At 36.5% G+C, this 14567-nt stretch overlaps 1 long non-coding RNA gene across 1 annotated transcript; it reads left to right on the top strand.

Annotated features, from left to right (window-relative positions):
- Window positions 1-5575: 5575 nt before the first annotated feature.
- On the top strand, window positions 5576-11437 carry LOC117662816 (uncharacterized). The gene is made up of 2 exons (XR_009621759.2): window positions 5576-5659; window positions 7379-11437. It is a non-coding gene; the product is annotated as an uncharacterized LOC117662816 (long non-coding RNA).
- The last annotated feature ends 3130 nt before the right edge of the window (window positions 11438-14567 follow it).

Genomic DNA, 14567 nt, shown 5'->3' with positions numbered 1-14567 from the left:
ATTTAACTTAAAATGTTTTACTTATATTGGGTAAAACAGATAGTCTGATCAGTGGTTTGGTGGCGCAGTGGTTAGAACACAGTATTGCAGGCTAACTCACTGTTCACTGTCAGGAGTTTGATTCTGACCAGCTCAAGGTTGATTTAGCCTTCCATCCTTCTGAGGTTGGTAAAATGAGGACCTTCATTGTTGGGAGCAATATGCTGATTCTCTAGAGTGCTTAGAGAGGGCTATGAAGCAGTATATAAGTCATAAATGCTATTGCTAATGAAGGAAAAATTTGGGAAGTATTAATCTAAAGTATAGTTACTATAATGACTATACAGTAGCTTTGGTAGTTGTGAATTCTATATAGTGTCACCATAATCATCATTCCACCTTTTCTTAAAAGAGTTCATTACTGGACATAACTCTGTTTCCCAATCTTATGGTATGTATTTATAGGAATCCCTGGAAACATTTCCTTAACACCTTTATAATAGATCTGGAAGTGCATTTCATTGAGTCCCATGGCCTCAGTTCTTAGTGTCCCAGATATCCTTATACTCTTGATTCTTTACTATAAAGATACTAAGCTTCGCAAAGCTCTTCTGTGCCTTGAATCTGCTTCCTATCAATTTCATTTGTGACCTTGAATTGTGGGTATAGAGAGCAGCATTTAATTCTATCAAATACATCTCTCATATCTTTTCTACTGGACCACCCATTTCCCAAGCTAGATTGCCTCTTCCACAAACAAATGATTAAATTTTGGCTTTTCCAGCATTTCCTCATGAAAAAAATACTTCAAGCCCAGGTATCTCCTACTTTTATTCATAGGAAAGAAATAAAAGCATTAAAAATGTTTCATAGAACAACTTTTCTCTTCTTAAACTTTCATTATATATCTGGATTTAAACTCCCAGAATTCTTAGCATCAGCTATGCTGCCTGAGGAATTCTGGAGGAGGAACATTTAGAGAGAGTAGGTGCTTATTTTTTTTAAATGCAATTTTTCAAAACCTAAGCAATACGTTTGCAATGTTGTTAAGTGAGAATAGTTGATCATAGCAGAATTTCTTTCATTTCTGGTCTTTGTGTTTTAGCAGAATTCACTTTTGCCAATCAATATCAGGTTTAAAAAGAAAAAAACAGGGATCAGTTTCTTTTTTCTCCTTAAGACAAACATGAACTAAATGTGGGTGCAGTTGTTATTTCTTTACCTTGCAAAACAGATAACAGTAACTTCCCACTTGCATTTCTATCTTTAGAATGATATATACACCTTCTCTTCATGAAATATTCTCAGTGGAATATGCTTTCAGTGCCATGTTTTTTGGTTAAATTAATGGGTAGACGATTTGCTTCCATCACAATGTGATGATTTTCTGCAGTTTTACACATTGAAGCAACTCTTTCTTTTTTTTCTGTATTGAACAGTAGATTATTGCAGGTCAACAGAATGTTATTGGCTAACTGCCAGCTTTGAAGTTAGGAAGACATGCTATCCGTGTGGCTTATTCTTTCTTAACATGCTATTCTTTTTGCCACCAGTTGAGCAACAGACCAAAGGCTTTTTGATAGTAACCAAATGAAATGGGCAAGACAACACCTGTATCGTGGCTGTAAATATTAGTGGACATCTTCCCCCTACCCAACTAAGAGTGAGGAAGACTACATCTGCAGAAATTCATGCTTTTATACCAGTGGTGAGAAATCTGTAGACAATACAGCATTGGCACATTCTAGTTTCTAGGTTGTTGCACATAAGGATGTGAGCCCACATTGTCTCAGTACAAATCCATCTTCTGTTCTTCTCACAACACAAATATAAGGAATTCTCTTTATGACATGCACCAATATTTGTTTGCCTTGGTTGTCCTGATTGAAGTGGTTTATAAGGTCATAAATAATGGCAAGTCACAAGGTTAGCAAACATATTTAGAGCAGTTCTACATTTTTTATTTTTTATTTTTTTATTTTGATTTATATGCCGCCCTTCTCCAGAGACTCAGGGCAGCTTACAAGGCGTTAAGCAATAGCCTTTGTACTTTTGTATATTTTATACAAAGTGGTGCGAATTGAACTCGCAGTAATTGCAGGCAGCTGGAAGCTAAATACTACCTTTAACAGTAGCATTAGTCTGCTGCGCCACTCAGGCTCCTCTTTGAGGTTCAAAGTTTTCACTGCACTTTGAAACAGTGAAGAGATTGGGAGCAACAAAGTAGCATTAATGTACATTCTCATAAAAGTGCAATAAATAACTCATTCATCCCTGCCATGCAACAGGCCTATAAATGGGAGCTTTACAGTCTTCCCTTAATTACCCTGATCTCTTGTATAATAGACAATAAATGAAATGGCTTTCCATTTTTTCTCCCTTCCCCTTGTGTGTACCCGCTTACAAAACTAGCTTGTACATAAAGCAGCAAAATAAAGGGCAGCATATAATGGCCATTTTGTCTTTACCTCATGTGTAAATAGCAGCAAAAAGCAGAAACCTATTACTCGTAATGCAGCCTTCAAACAACAACTTAAACCCAACACACTAATTGGGAGGTGCAATGCAAACTGGGGCTTCCTTGGCATATCTTGCCCTCTGACCCTATAGCTACTCAGATACTAGGAGAAATGGAGGAGTTTCTTTACAGATTAATTGTTCTGAATTGAAAGGGTTCCTAAAGAAACGGCATGCATACTGCATTTTCCTTGGGAAAGTGGTGCTGTTTATTGCATCTTTCAGGTGTAAGCATTTGTTAAGCCCCACACAACTGGAAAAGGCTGAGGAATCAAGAACAATACAGATTTCAATAAGGTATCTTTCACAGTCACTTGGGCACTGTATAAATGCAGGGTCTTGGAAAGTGTAATAGGAATTTCCAGCCCTCCTTTATAGTAAGTTAATTGTGGTGGAGTCACCTTGAGTCCTTTGAACACTTGCTTGATTTTACCTGGGCTAAGGTGTCATTTATGCGATAAGCTTTCAACTAGTTCACCTTCTATCTCTTGTTTATGTCTATTCGCTCTTCCACCTTGCCTTTTCTTCCATAATCTCTTCCAGCATGTGGTTGGTAGCATCCAATTTGGATTGTATTTAAATGACATGTGTAATGGAAGTTTTAGTTGAATCTGAATTTTGCACGTCATGATTCAAACTTCATGAATTGTACCATCTTGCTTAGTTCACTGTCTTATTTAACTTGGGGTTATTTTACAGTCAATTTCTTACCTTAGAGATCATTGTTAAGCACCCTGGTACCCTAACTTGGCTGAAAAGTGAGACAGAAACAGAACAGATGTCTGATTATTATAAGAGGGCCCTCCCTTCCTTTTTGTTTTTGCAACTGGGAATTGCAGTTTTTATGTCATGTTCAGAGCTAAAAAAATTTAGCTTATCCCACTGTCTTTTAACTGTTTTGAATTAATATTAAAAATGGTTTTGTCTAGTGGTTAAGGCATTAGACCAGAAACCAGGAGGCTATGAGTTCTAGTGCCTCCTTAGACCTTGGGCCCCAGTCACTGTATTTCAGCCCAATCCACCTCCAGGGTTGTTGTAGGGGAAAAAGGAGTATCGTGTATGTTCGCCACCTTGACTTATTTATAAAAAGAATAAAGGTGGAATTTAAATAAAATAAGAATAGAAAATTTATACTGGAAATTTTACTATTTTTTATGTTTTGGTTCCATTTGTAGGGCTCTCTGGGAAGCACAAGAAAAAGGTTAGCCTGTGATCAACTGAATATTTTGTAAATATTTTCTGAGAGAAGAAAAAGGAATATCATTTGGTTTTGTTTTTAATCCTCCTTTAAATACACGGTACTAGTTCTTTCCAACTGGATATAAAATTTGTGAGTTTGAGATTGGCTCAGTCTGTTCAAAAATACTTTTTTCCATCTCTTTTGAATCATACTATGCTAAACAGTTTGGTATTATCAGTGAATGGGCATTTCACTGCCTATCCCTAATTCCCATGTTTCTGAATAAATTTGTTTATTTGTTTATTTATTTATGAAACAAATTTATATGATTGTGCAGCTAACACATAGGTAACCATCGGCAGCTTATAACATTAATAATTCACAACATAAAACCATACACCACACCCTTTCCCCAATGTCAGCAACAACACAATCAGACCAACCCCTTGATCCATTCGTAATCCCCAGACCTGCTGACAAAACCATGTTTTTCAGGGCCTTTAGGAAAAAGCAGCAGGGTGGGATCCAGTTGTACCTCCCATCATTTTAAATTAAAAAGTATCAACCTCAATCTTGATTGAGGGAGGCTTACCTTACTTTATTTAATTTTTTTTTTGGAACATGTGATCCAACAGGAGTTTACAGATATTTCAGAATGGTCTTGATTTGTCAATTTCTATCCTGTAATGCCAAAAGGGATGCGGTGGCTCAGTGGCTAAGACATTGAGCTTGTCGATCAAAAGGTCGGCAGTTCAGTGGTTCAAATCCCCAGTGCTGCATAATGGGGTGAGCTCCCATTACTTGTCCCAGCTTCTGCCAACCTAGCAGTTTGAAAGCACATGAAAAATGCAAGTAGAAAAATAGGGACCACCTTTGGTGGGAAGGTAACAGCGTTCCGTGCACCTTTGGCGTTTAGTCATGCTGGCCACATGACCACGGAGACATCTTTGGACAGCGCTGGCTCTTCAGCTTTGAAACGGAGATGAGCACCGCCCCCTAGTGTCGGGAATGACTAGCACATATGTGCGAGGGGAACCTTTACCTTATCCTGTCATGCCAGTCTGTGATGACACACCTTTTGAACTCAGCAGGTCAAAAATTTGGAAAATGCCTAACTTGACTCTATTGGCGTGTCATATACATACACACACCGCACACATTCTGCCCCGAAAAAAAGAATTCTTTACATACTCACTTATTTTAAAATATAGTGCAATTGTGTGTGATCCCAGGATCTGCCATGTGCTGCTTAGCTTCAGTTCTCTTTCTGTTGGCAGGCTTACCCCTAGGCAGCTCTGGGTCACACAAGCAGCTTCAGGGAATGTTCTTTGGAGGCTTCTGGAGATCCCACAAAAAGCATATTCTATTCTTGTATGATTTCTGGAGGCCACACAGGAACACACTCCATTCTCATGTGGCCTGTGCAGCCTTTGGAAATCATGCAGGAATGAGGCATGCTTTCAAGAATAGTTGTCAGGTGTTGGTAATTGCTAGTGTGTCTTCCAAAATGTCATGGTATGTCAGCTTTGACATGCATGTCATAGGTTTGTCATCACTGGTCTTGGAGAAGGGATGTGTTTCTTCAAAACATCAATTGAAAGAAAGGAATTTGAACACATACATGTAATATAATGTACTCATATTGGAAGTCAGTATTTTTGTTCAGAATTCACCTTCCAACCAATAATGCTCAAAACATGAGGCAGGATTGACTATAAGTCAGAACTATCTGTAAATGTTAGAAAGGCAGCAACCATCCCTCAAGGCCTCCCCTTCTGCAGTTGCTGTTATTTCTAGATATGAAACTCTTGGCTGCATTACATTCCTTCAGGTTTGTCAGTTCCTAAAACATAACCCTGTCTCTATAAAGATCAGTGCAGCTGATTTTGAGATAGATATTTCTCTCCATCCAACTCTGGCTTCCAGTTGAAACAAGCTAATTAAGTTGGAGATCAAATAATTTCACCAGTACTTACCCAGCAGGTAAGATACCACTGAGACTTGAGTTTAAAGATGGTTGTGGCTCCTATCCATGCAATTTCCAAAGACCATGGTATCTAATGGCTGTTTGCTAATTATGACAGTCTTATCCATATTGAGAAAAAAATAAGCCTACTGTGTTCTATGAGATTTATCCCCTATAATGAAATATGTTTAGATAACTAGCCTCAACGCTATCTCATAGAATCAGGAATTCAATCATTTGTACATCTGTCTGTGTATTATCTATCCTGGCAGGAACTAGCCATGGTGGGACATTTCTGGTTTTATCAGGATATGTTGGAAGCTGACTGGATAATGGCTGAGTCATTTAAAAACAAATAAGTCTCTTGAAGATGTAAATGTGCTGGAATTTCCAAGATGGTAGCAGCAGGAAAATAAGCCATTAATTTCCCAACAATATTATATACTCTGAGTGAAAACCAATCTCCCAGTTAAAAGAATTTTAAAAAATAACTGACAAAGGATTAATTGCCTGGCACGTTAGCCTTCCCCCTTCAGTATTTATAGCATTTCAAGTTATTAGCTTTCTAATTAACACTGAAAGATCCAAAGCCACCTAATTGTATACCACAGTAATTATGGAAACAAGAATGAGAGCAGAAATTAGAATGTGGATGCTCTAATATTTTTGTTCTAAGAATATACAAAGACAAGGAATGGTGCTTTAGGTCTCCCAAGTGGATTTTTTTTTTCCAATTAAACGGTAAGGAGGTGGCATGTTCATTGAAGGTCAAATATTTTTGCATTCATTTAGGATTGCAGCAGGAGAGCAGGTGGCGAGCCAAACATTACCACCAGAACATGTCTTTTGTTAATAGAAGGGGGGTATTCCTCTAAAGCTAATATGTTTCGTAAGTTATTTAGCACATGCCCAATTGGGCTTGATGTTGTATTAGGGCTTAACAAACAAACAAACAAAGAAACAAATGAATAAATAGTTTGCTGTCCTTTTAGTGGAGAGAAAATGAAAACCATGGCCTCTGTTTTTGAGATCCTGCAAGAGTAAAAAGTTTAGGGGCAAAATTCAAGGCTATATTAAAATTTGTGGTTGTGTGTTTTGTCTGTTCAATATCTGGAAGCAGAGTACCACCCAAATGGGCATTGGGGAAAATGGCCATTTTCCTTTCTTGGGGAAGGAAAAATTCACTATAACATTGGCCTGTATTGATGGTGATAGTATCACTAGTGAAAAAGCTCAATGGGAGGAATTGCCTCACAATGTAGACCCCTGGGTTGTAATGGAAATAAGGGAAGGCAAGAAGGTTGCAGAACTTCAGAGGAGGAATTACATAATGAAACAAAACTCACACCTATCTCTTGGCTATTGTATAACAACTGTTAGATTAAGAGATGCTCCATAAGATTTTCTATGGAAATATCCCTAACAGTGCCAAAAAGCAAGATACATTGTTTGCCTAACTATCTGAAAGGGATGAGGCAAATCTAGAGAACCAGCTGGCACTTGCTCCAAAACGTGAGGTTTCAAAGAAAGTTGCTTCCTCCCAAAGCAAGGGTTGGGCTTTGTGAGTCTCTCCTTGTTGCTGAATGCTTATTGTTGGCTGGAGCTTTTAAGAGCTAGAGTTTGCAACATTTGGTTAGGGACTGGTTCCTAAATTTTCTCCAGTGTGAGGCTGTACATAAGTGCTACACTCTACTCTTCCAGTAGTTGCTTATTAAATTTTGCTATGGAAATTGTAGATATGGGAGCCATTAAAGGATGATGCCAAGATTCCTATCAGAAAAAGGAAGCTTATCCTGCATTTCAACTCTGAATCTCTCAAGACGCCCAGGCAGGAAGACCCTGAAAGGAAGAACTGTTAAATAATAGACAGTTTTCTGATATTGAGTGCAGTCTTGCCCAAGCTGGTTATCTTCTAAGATGTTGGGCAGCACCTCTGGGAGTTCTGAGTTGCAGTTCTAACACTTCTGGAAAGAAGGAGAATCAGATTTACCAGAACCTGCTGCCCCAGATTGCAAGAACTGATTGCCTTTGAATAAAGAAGATACTCATAGTCCTCCTTTACATTTTGCACTGTGGATTTTTTGTTGTAGCTTAGGTTGTGGATAGGGAGAACATTTATCCAGTAGTATAGCTGGTGTGTCCCTGGACAGGAGAATTTGGAATTTTCTTAAATAAAAAATATGCAAAATGAAGAGAAGCAAGCAAGCTTCCTTTCCCTGAGATCTTCAAGGCAACTGTGATGTGGTTGACAGGCAAGGAAAGCTAGGAGGGACAGGAAAGGGAGCGGGGGTTGGGTGGTTCCCATGCAAATTTTTGGAAGGCTATTTGTATTGGGATATGTAGTCCAGCTTCTTGAGCCATTCTGTCTTGCTGCACAATATTAATACAGTTTTCCAGAAATGCTGAACTTAATAATTAGGGAGGGGAAATCTAGTATATTTCCATTTATCTCCTACAGCTCCTTTAATGTGGGCTAGAAATCAAGAAATCTTGTACCTTTATGGTGGCATTTTAACAAAACAAAAACACAAAAGATACATAGGAGCCAAACAAAACACACAAGTAATTTGAAATGTATGAAAAAATGCATTTGTCATCTTAAAAAGCAATAAAGTTGTAATATTTCTGTGCAAATGGATTGATACAGAGATTATCCATTACAAATTATTTTGATAATGTAATGAAGGAATTGAGATCAAATGTGCAGTAAAACAAAATTAAAGAGATTCTCTGCTATTAATTTTTCAGCTAATGCTGATTTTTCCATCCTTTTAAATCCCTTTGATCCATGAAGATACTTGTTTAGTTTTCCAGTGACTTGCTAGAATAAAAATCGGGCAGGTAGCACCAGAAATTGAATGCTTTTTTTTTCTTGTATCATTTTATGCCTTTGGGGAAATGAACAATAAAACCATACTAGCATTTGTTACTTAAGTTATCTTAGAATTAATTACTAAAGGTTGTTGCATCATTTTTCCAATTTCCCCAAAACTCTTGGACAGAACCCTAAGAAGCTAATTGGCAGAGTGAAATATACCTATTTGATTACAACCCTCAAATGTACTCTAGAAAGGCTGACATAACATAATTTAAAATCCCCTCTATGAAATACAGTCAATTCTGGATGATTTTGCAAAATAAAATTGAAGGAAAGTTTATAGTTGCAGCTGGGCTGTTTCAGAGCCCAGCTCCTTTTGCCTTTTGTTCACTTTTGCTTGGAGTAGAACAGAAGCAATCATTTCTATTTTAAATGAAGAGGAATGGCATTGCCCTAGAAGGCTGAGATTTCATTGCTAATTTAATATTGACCTCTAAATGCTGCTTGTATTCCAAATAATGCCATTTTTAATTTTCTGGATTTGGTTGATGAACAATAAAAAAGTGTCCCTTATGGCATCTCTGCATCGACGACAGCATGACAAGAGGAAGGTGGTACTGCAGAACTCCATATTCCAATAATGACTTTATTTAAAAAAAAAGACTGTTGCCTTTTGTGGAGTCCAGGAAGGCGTTTGCAAATTTCTATATAAATCAAGGTGATTGTTTATTGATTTCTTTTTTTCTTTCCAAGACAGCTTTCAAAAATATAGTGGGAGAAGCTATCCTCATAGCATAAACTAGATAATAACCCCAGGACAGATTTGCTATTGCTGTAATTTTGTTGGCCTGGAGAGAGAGTTCATTCATTGCAATGAAGATGTTTATAGAAGCAAGCGGTGAAACTCAGACACCAGCAGGGAGGGCATGGCAGTTTACAAAGAAATGGGGAGGGATAATATCAATAGCAGTAAAGTGCCCTATTAATATTTTACTACCAAATAATCCATACCGAGATGTATTGTCTTAATATATAGGATGATTTAAACATTGCATCATGTTCGGGAGCGCGCAGGTACTTCAGTACAAAATCCATCTCAAGAAGCACAACTTGTTGAGGTGACCTTACAGCTCCCCTGGTTGATTGGTATTGAGAAAAGAAGAGGAAGCTGCTTCCTACACATGAAAAGGTTCCCTGCAATCAATTTACAATGAGGTAGTACAACCAGCAGCAGATATGCATCTTTTAATTTAGGATAATGAAACATGGCCCGTTCTGTGGGCCAAAAAATCTGTGATTTTTTTTTTTAAACAGAAGTCAAAGATCAATTCAAGTGAAAAATTAGAAACAAAGAGCATGAGGGAAAGTTGAAAGAAGAGAAAAATAAACACAATGCAACACTGAGGCAGTGTTTCTGACAGAAGCAAGCACCAGTGTGAAATCTCAGGCTGTTCGTTGTTAAGGTCTCTTGTCTTCTATTAATTCTAGGATCCTTTTTCAAACAACAAGCTGGACTTGAGGATTACTGTTGGGGGGTTATTAACATTTTCTTAACTGAACGTTTTAATGCTATTTCCCATGTAATCATCTGGAAAAGGTTTATGAAGTTTTTGGAAGGAAAATCCATTTGATTCAGTTCCAAGCCGGGAGAAAGACACTGGAAACAAAATGGAGGCTGGAGATTGATTGGAAAGAAAGATTCTCTTTATTGATGAAGCAGAACCACCAAACCACATGTGATTTTGGGCAGCTAACAAAATGGAGTTGAGGATGGGTGGGTTTTATACCTTCCTTGGGCTTTGTATTTGAGCTTCCTGTTCCAGAACATATCCTTTAATATTCTATTGGCTGTTAACAGATTCCTATGGGGTCATGGCTGGCTCTATAGGCAAAAGGGGAAATGTAAATCTTAGGTATTTGTCTGAGCTAATCAAACTTTTGTTTGTAGCTTATCTGAGTTTCTATCTTGACCCTGTCTTTCTGAATGGATTTCCAAATATGTATTTCTAAAAGCTGGCCTCCTCACTTTCTGCTTGGGGCAGGGAAACGGGCTAGTTTCTGCCTCCCTTAAGAACATGTTTCTCCATTTCTCACTTTGGGGAAATATAATATTCTGCTTCTTTTAATATTCCCCAAAATATTTCATTCTTCTGGGGGGAGGGCTTCCTACAAAGTGAATTACTTTATTCTTCTTGGACATTGTGGAAACTTTAAATGATGTTTTTTCAAACCTTAAGAGTACTCCTTCCTTCCCATAACTAGATAGAACTGTTGAGGCAAAATTAAAATTACTAAATTACTAAAAGTTATCTCTGATTAATGGACAATTTGGGGCTTGTAGACATACGGAGACAGAAAAATGGCAATTCAAGAGCGTACAACTATTTTTCTGAAAGACAAAATTCTTTTTCCAGAATAGGTATTTCGAAGGGTTTAGAAGAATTTGGATGTTAAGGAAGAAATATTACCAAAGAATCTTTTTTTTTGGAATCGTGATCCTCTGAGTGTGATTTATAAAAACATACCCAGTTTTTTAGATGGAATATAACTGAAATATTGTTACATAAAAATGCAACCATGGAGGATTAACGTGTAAAAATAAGTTAAAATACATACTAAGATACTGTGCTGATTAAAGAATGGGATGCAAGTAAAACTTTAATCAAAGGTATTTTTTTATATGATAAAATGAACTCAGAAAGGAGAAGCAAGGAAAACAAACTATTTTGGATGATATTAAGAGAAAAGGGGAAGAATTAAAGAAATTTGCAATTAAGTATAAATAAACTCAGATTTTACCTGAAAACATATTTTTTGGATCTCAGCACAAGAAACATTTTAAAGATGAGAAATAATAGGCTATCATAAATGTCTAATTCTGAAATAGTAGAATTTTATCAAGGGGAACAAGTGACAAAGGGACATAATTGCCAGTGTTTTTCTTATAGTTATGAGAAAAGTTTAAAGTAGACAAAAAGAGTATATGGTTTTGAACATTGTAACACTGAGTTTGAGATTGAATTATGTGCAAATGGTGAACATGTTATTGCTAAAATGTATAAACTTGTATTAGAGTTTGAAAGAAAAGAAAAACAAGTGATAAAAAGTCTGATAATGTGATCTAACAATTTTGGATATAATATACAAATTGAACAATGGGAAAATATGTGATTGAAAGAATTGAAAATTATATTATAGGTAGTCCTCAATATACATACACAGTTGAAGCAAGAATTTTGATCATAAGTCATGTGACCTGACTTGATGCTTTGACCGTTTTTATAATGGTTCTTAAGCGGATCATGTGGTTAAGCAAATCTAGCATATCCATACTTCTGTTGGAAAACAACAAAAAAAGTCACAAATTGTGGGCACATGACTATCAGACACTGCAACCAATTATAAATATGAGTTTATTGCCAAGAACTTGAAAGGCAATCATGTGACCTTGGACCATTTGGCAGTCACAACTTTGAAGATGGGTCATAAGTAGCTTTTTTAAAGTCTGTCCTAACTTTGAACAGTCATTAAGCAATATATTGTAAGACAAAGACTATATTTTATAATCTTACAGAGAATTTTTATAAAATGATGTACCATTGCTATTTGTCACCAGAGAAGTGGTCTAGAATGTATTAACATACTTCATATTCATGTTAGAAATGTCAAGAATAAGTAGGAACATTTTATCATGTTTTGTGAACATGTAAAAAAGCTAGAAAATTTTGGATTCAGATACATATGCTGATTCATAGGCTTTTGAAGGTTAATATACACTTGAAACTAGAGGTCTTTCTTTTGGGACTGATGAGAAATAGTTTGAAAAAAATAATGGAACTCTGTTTTTGTAGATGATAACTGCAAGTTATTGTATTCACCGAGATGGAAAATTTGTAAATATGGAGGAGTAGTTGATAAAGATGATAGAACTCACTGCGATGACCAAATTAACTTTGATCAGAGAAAAGACAATACCTATGTTTACAACTGACTGGAATACTGGATTATGACCTTTTTGCATAAAACCAGAGAGATGAATTTATGATTTATGGTTTTGATGATTACAGGATAGATTACAGAAAGGAAAGCGACATTAGTTTAGAACAAGAAGTAAATTTATAATTCTATTTGTAACTGCTTTGAAGAAGATCAGAAGCCATTTCTTTTTTCTTTCTTTTTTTCTTTTTTTCCCTTTTTTGCAGTTTTAGCTTTCTCTTTGATTTCTTTTTATTTTTTCTTTCATAATTTATTTGTACATTATTATTACAATATACATTATTTGTTTTTGTTTTCTGTTTTACAATTCCTTCCTTCCTTCCTTCCTTCCTTCCTTCCTTCCTTCCTTTCCTCCCTCCCTCCCTCCCTTCCTCCCTCCCTCCTCCTTACTTACTGTTAGGAGAGAATATTTCAAAGAACACTATGCTGTAGACTCTCAATCTTATATAAGTGGCAATTTAAGACAAGAAGTAAACCTTTAAGTTGGAGACCTTCATGGTAGCCAGGATTAAAATGTAAGAAGAACCAATAGCCTTTGAAGTTTGTCTAAAAGCTGGAAACATGCTAAACAGTATTGTTATCATGCTAGGCAGAAATAAACCATTTTCTGACAATCAAGTATTGAAGGTTTAAACTCGCTCCCCATGCATTCTCCGGGAGGAGCTTGTGTAATAAAGCAACAAAATAGCACACACAATATGCTGCTTTTCCTATCTGCAATTAACCAAATATTCATATCATGACTCTTGTCATGTATGACCATTAGCCATGCTGACTGGTATTGTATGCATTGTGGCCTCAAATTTCTGGAGTGCTGCCCAAAGCATCTTTTTACAGCTAGTCCTCTATTTACATCAGTTCATTTAGTGACTGTTCAAAGTTACAACGGCACTGAAAAAAGTGATTGCGAAAAGTGTTTTTTACAGTTACGACCTTCGTAGCTTTCCAATGATCATGTGATCAAAATTCAGATACTTGGCATCTGGTTAATATTTATGACCATTGCTGTGTCCCAAGATAATGTGATCACCTTTTGCGATGTCCTGACAAGCAAAGCCGATAGGAAAGCCGTATTCACTTAACAACTGGGTTACTAACTTATCAATTGCCATGATTTACTTAATAACTGAGGCAAGAAAGATTGTAAAATGAGGCAAAACTCACTTAACAAATGTCTCACTTAACAACAGAAATGTTGGGCTGAATTGTGGACGTAAGTCGAGGACTACCAGTACTTTGATTACCTGTCAAACCAATCTGAAGTTCCTTTTGATGTAGACAATGCTGTACTCAAACAGGCCTTTGGATTCATTATTCATCGAGTCATTCTTTTTTACCGTTCCTCCTCCTCTTTATAATTACAGTTCTAATAATATGAGTTGTATAATTCATTGTGTTAAGATTATCTCTCTGGCAGTGTAATTAGATACTATGATAAAATTATGCAAAATCAACCTGAGATAGTTAACATCAACTTAGCTGGAGTCTCCAGTTCTGTAAAATAATCTAATATTCTCAATTTTCTCCTATATTTTGAAGAAAAAATGTATTCAACTGATAGCGCCAGGGTTTCATTTTATCCTTTAGATGGCTTTTCTCCCCAAATATCACAGAGGCCTGGAAAGACAGAAATGTAAGTTCTTCCGATGAAGGACTTTTGAATAAGAGATTTCTTAATCAGAAAGGAAATTCGTTTCCATGTAGGCAATGGGAGGAATCCTGGCATTCTTGATAAGCCTGTTAAAAGGTTGTTTAGTTCATTGGTTGTGTTACAATACCTCAATCTTCCCAAAATTATTAGGATCATACGAATTTAAGATTCCCAGCCAGCATGTCTGTTTGCTAGAAATTCAAGGGATTGTAGTGCAACAGATCTAGAGAACAACAGAATTGGAAAAGATGAACTTCATACTAGTTTAAATATGTACCTACTACCACTGTTTTTTCCCATCATTAATCTATTGCTAATATTTACATAGACCTGTGATGTGATAATCATGTATTGCATTCTAATCCTTCTCATAAGTGGCAGCCAGTGAAGTATGGACAGAGAAATATTGAAGAAAAAGAGGTAGTAGCCCATCTGCTTTAAATATTGCCAGAAGAGATGC

The sequence above is a fragment of the Pantherophis guttatus genome, chromosome 2 (genome assembly GCF_059756535.1).
Source record: "Pantherophis guttatus breed Tessera chromosome 2, ASM5975653v1, whole genome shotgun sequence".
NCBI classification, from domain to species: domain Eukaryota; kingdom Metazoa; phylum Chordata; class Lepidosauria; order Squamata; family Colubridae; genus Pantherophis; species Pantherophis guttatus.
The sequence above is the reverse complement of the archived record's forward strand: the minus strand, read 5'-3'. Positions and strand labels throughout refer to the sequence as shown.